Genomic DNA, 5453 nt, shown 5'->3' with positions numbered 1-5453 from the left:
TATAGTCGTCCAATATATCAATCTTCATGTCTCAGCCATTTCGAGACTCCTCGTCATGTCCGTGATCACATCCAGGACTTCGAACTACCTTCGGTACATCAAAACACATAAACTCACAATATAACCGTCATCGAACTTTAAGCGTGCGGACCCTACGGGTTCGAGAACTATGTAGACATGACTGAGACACGTCTCCGGTCAATAACAAATAGCGGAACCTGGATGCTCATATTGGCTCCTACATATTCTACGAAGATCTTTATCGGTCAAACCGCATAACAACATACGTTGTTCCCTTTGTCATCGGTATGTTACTTGCCCGAGATTCAATCGTCAGTATCTCAATACCTAGTTCAATCTCCTTACCGGCAGGTCTCTTTACTCGTTCCGTAATACATCACCCCACAACTAACTCATTAGTTACAATGCTTGCAAGGCTTGAGTGATGTGTATTACCGAGTGGGCCCAGAGATACCTCTTCGACAACCGGAGTGACAAATCCTAATCTTGAAATACGCCAACCCAACAAGTACTTTTGGAGACACCTGTAGAGCACCTTTATAATCACCCAGTTATGTTGTGACGTTTGGTAGCACACAAAGTGTTCCTCCGGTAAACGGGAGTTGCATAATCTCATGGTCACAGGAACATGTATAAGTCATGAAGAAAGCAATAGCAACAAACTAAACGATCAAGTGCTAAGCTAACGGAATGGGTCAAGTCAATCACATCATTCTCCTAATGATGTGATCCCGTTAATCAAATGACAACTCTTTGTCTATGGTTAGGAAACATAACCATCTTTGATTCAATGAGCTAGTCAAGTAGAGGCATACTAGTGACACTCTGTTTTGTCTATGTATTCACACATGTATCATGTTTCCGGTTAATACAATTCTAGCATGAATAATAAACATTTATCATGATATAAGGAAATAAATAATAACTTTATTATTGCCTCTAGGGCATATTTCCTTCACTTTTGCCCTTCTCGCTTTCGCGATGGTAGGGCGGCGGGTGAGTGCGGTTGTACCGCCTTAAGCGATAGTACCGCTTAGTGCGATACTGCCACTTCTAGTACCGCTGGGACTACTGTAGCTCTATGGTGCCTCAGGAAACTTTGTTCCCATTCTGTCCTACCCATCTCCACTACCGCATTGTGCAATACGCATCAGTAGTACCACTCATAGGGTCGGTAGTACCGCTCTGGCGGAACTACCGTGCATGTGCCTTGCCCACTTGCACGCATCGGCCGGTACCACCACGCCAAGCGATGGTACCGCTCGTGCGCGTCTGCGGGCAGGTAACGGTTGGATTTGTCCTCACCTATGAAGAGGGGGGGGGGTCTTTTTCCACATTGGTTCTTATCCTTTGAGCTTGTCCATGCCCCCCATTGTTGACCTTCTTTGAGCTTGCTATCTCCCAATCCCTCCAATGATTCTTGCTAGTTCTTGAGGGAAAAGAGAGAGGAGATCTAGATCTACATTTCACCAATCACTTTCCCCTCTATATGAGGGGAGCCCCTTGGATCTAGATCTTGGAGTTCTTTGTGTTCTCCTTGTGTGTTCTTCCTCTCATCTTCCTTCATACCTTAAGTTGTTGTGGTGGGATTTGGGAGAGGGCTTGGGCACTTGGTGTGCCCCTTGCCATTGCATTTGGTGCATAAGTTTGAGTTCTTCACGATGATATGTGAAAGTGACGTTTGAGTACCATATTAAACTTAGAGTGCTTGGTACCATAGAGCTTGTTCTCTTGGGTGCTTGGGCGCTATAGAGAGTTGGTGGTCTCTCGGAGTTCAATCATTATGGTGTAAAACTCCGGCGAAGCGTCAGGGTCTTCAATTAAGCTATGGAGATTATCCCGAGCAATTTGCATGTGTTCCGATGACCACCCCAAGGGCTGCCATTTGTATAGATTCGGTGACCACCCCCGAGATGGACTGGCCCAAAAGGCGCGTTGGGGAGCGAGGGCTGCACATTGCGCAGACATGCTCAGTAACCAGTACACCGACCTTACCTTGTCGACTACTATCAGGAAATGGCTGTATTTGAGCCTTCATCTAGAACAACATTAACGTCTCAAAAACAATCTAGTACAACATTAACATATATTATTTACCTACTACAAAATATTTGAAAATAAAATATATCAATAAATTAATTCAAAAAGTTCACGGATTTGGAAAGAAATGTTCAAAAAATAACAAAAAATTTCATGAATTTGAAATAAAGTTCATCTATTTGAAAAAGCATTCATCAATATTGAATGTTCACAATAATATATATTGAATTTGAAAACAATAATAAAAAAATTGCAAAAAGTTCATCAATTTTGAAAAAAATGTTCGTTGATTTTGATTTTGTCGAATTTGAAAAAGATCCATGTATTTTAAAAAAATAGGTCACGAATTCAAAAAAGTTCATCAACTTGAAAAAGTACATGAATTCAAACAAATCCACTGGATTTTATTTTTCTATCGATTTTTTAAAAAGAAAAGGTCATGTTTTCAAAGAAAAAGAAAAAAAAAGATAGAAGAGAAGGAAAAAAGAAAGGAAAAGAAAAGAAGAACATAAAAAAAGATTAAAAAACAATAAAATGATGTAACTAGTGACATTTTGGGTGGGTGGCCTGGTTGTTTACCGTAGCTTATTCTAGAAGAAGAGAGGTCGTGGGTTCGAATCATAATCCTTGCTTGGGGAGGTCCGAGTCAGTGCTTTGAGCGCCGGTTGACGTACTGGCGCTCAAGCAAACGATCTGGTGGGCTGGCCCATTAGCATGGCGCTTATGTCGCTCGGTCGGTCGATAGCAGGATCGATCCTTGCTCGCTCGGTTCCGCTATATTTGATTGTTTAACCCTGTTGATCGTGGACTTCTCAAAATTTGGGAAAAAAGCTCTATCAAACTTGATAAAAGTTCACGAATTTGGATAAAAGTTCATCTATTTAAAAAAAGATTCGTCAACTTTGAAAAAGTTCAGAAAAATAAAAAAAACTCATCAAATTTGAAAATAATAATCAAAAGTTGGGAAAATGTTCATCAGTATTGCAAATCCATGGTGTTTTGAAAAAAGAGGTACGAATTCAGAAAAGTTCATCAACTTGAAATTTTTTCACGAATTCAAAGAAAATTCATCGGATTTTGATTTTTTTACCGATTTTGATAAGAAAAGGGTCACATTTTCTGAAAATGGAAAATGAAAGGGAAAGGATAATAAGAAACAAAGAAGAGAAGAGAAAAGAAAAAAACAAAAAAACAAAAAAAGATGTAACTAATCACGTTTGGGTGGGTGGCCTGATTGTTATCATAACTTATACTAGAAGAAGAGAGGTCGTGGGTTCGAATCATAACCCTGGGGAGCTCCTAGTCAGCTCTTCCAGCCAGACGCTTGGTTGCCGTACCTGCGCTCACGCCCACGATTTGGTGGGCCGGCCCATTAGCAAGACGCTTGCATCGCTCGATCGGTTGACAACAGGATCGATCCTCGCTCGCTCGGTTCTGCTATATTTGATCGTTTAATCCTGTTGACTGTGGACTTCTCAAAATTTGAATAAATGTTTATCAAACTTGGAAAAAAGTTCATAAATTTGAAAAACGTTAATCGAGTTTGGAACAAAAGTTCATCAAATTGGAAAAAAGTCCAACCAATTTGAGAAAAGTTCAACCAATTTGAGAAAAGTTCATCGAATTTGAAAAAAGATCATCAGTTTGAAAAAAAGTTCGTTGGTTTTAAAAAAATATTCATTGATTTTGGAAAAAATTTCATTGAAAATTAAAAAAAGTTCATCGATTTTGAAAAGAAGTTTATCGGTTTTGAAAAAAGTTCAAAAATATGGAAAAAGTCCAATCAAATGTTAAAAAAAGTTCACAAATTTTGAATAAAATCATCGATCTGAAAAAAATTCATGGATTTTTAAAAAAAATCAATTTTGAACAAAAGTTCATCGATTAAAATCACACATTTAGGAAAAAGAAAATAAATAGTAAAAGAAAAAAGAAAAAGAGATGCAAACTGGAGAAAGAATAAAAGAACAAAAGAAGGTACTATGCACAAAGTGTGCCTTGTCACTAGTGATTAGCGCAGCGCGCTGTGAACGTACAAGTCTCGAGTTTGATCTGTCGCACGCGCATCATTTATTGCACTTTAAACAGATAAAAGAAAAATGCAAAATGGGCTTGCCCTGCTTTCAACAAAGGATGTGCGCTTCAGGCGTCCATTTGCAAAATGACCTGTAACGGGATCTAAAGCGCCAAATATGAACCGCCCCTTGCTTGTACTTTTTGTTTTTAGGAATAGAAAAAATATCAAATGGGCCGGCCCATGAGTGGAGGGGGTGTGCGCCATGTCGCAAAATAGACTACCAATAGGAATTGCCTCCTCCCAACGCGCAGCGCGGTATAGGAGGTTCCGTACGAAACACCCATGATGGGAATGTTCTATTTGTCGGGCTCTGCATCAAATTGGCGGATCCGTCTTGCCAGCTCCCTTCCCATGCTTCCATCTGTACTCCCACTTCATCCTACGATTGTCTTTTTTTCCTTTTTCCTTTCTAATCTAATCACTCCCCCTAATTTTAAGGGGAGGAGGCCGGGCCTTATTTTATTCCACTCAAATCAAGCCACGTACGCGGGAGCACGGATGGGCACACACGCGGGGAGCAGGCAAGTCTCGTCCCAAATTGGCACACAAACGCACTGGCCTGCCCATTTTAGAAGGAACATACTTATTGTACAATCCATTTTTCCCTAGAAAATTTGTTTTGGGGAACCTTCTACAAGGTTCTTGACCTGTTTTGGGGAACCTTCTACAAGGTTTATGAACCGATTTTTTTTCTGTTGTTTTTTTACTAGGTTTTTTCTTTTCTAGTTATTTATTTTCTGTTATTTATTTTTTCGAGTCACAAATTACAAAAAGTATTAAGAATTTCAAAAAATAACATTTGTTAAAAAATCAATATTTTCTTATTTTGAATATCAGAGTTTTGAAAAATGTTTTACATTTCAAAATGTATTCCAAATTCAGAAGTGTTCAGAAAATTTGGAATTTTCCTATATTTTAAAACATGTTTGCAATTAAAAAATTGTTTAAAATAAATGGTCCTGATTTATAAAAATACTTGCAATTTAAATTGTTCGAGTTTAAAAATGTTCAGGAATTTCAAGAAAATATTTGGGTTTCAAAAATTGTTCATAGTTGCAAAAAAGTTTGCCTTTTACAAAAAATATTCACGTTTTCAAAAATGTTTCATGGTCTTTAAAAAACAGTATTGAAAAACTCCCAGAAAAAAAACCATGTGCTACCGTCTCTGCACAGTGCCGATGAGTCACTACAGCACGTACAATTGAAAAACGTGAAACAAGAAACAAAGGACATGAATGGCCGCTAATGAGATGGCCTGTTGGCTCGCGCCTGTGCGTTTTGGGGTATATTTTATGCAAAATGCGTCATATAGGGT

Source organism: Triticum dicoccoides, chromosome 2A (genome assembly GCF_002162155.2).
Source record: "Triticum dicoccoides isolate Atlit2015 ecotype Zavitan chromosome 2A, WEW_v2.0, whole genome shotgun sequence".
Classification (NCBI taxonomy): Eukaryota; Viridiplantae; Streptophyta; class Magnoliopsida; order Poales; family Poaceae; genus Triticum; species Triticum dicoccoides.
Note: the sequence above shows the minus strand (reverse complement) of the source record.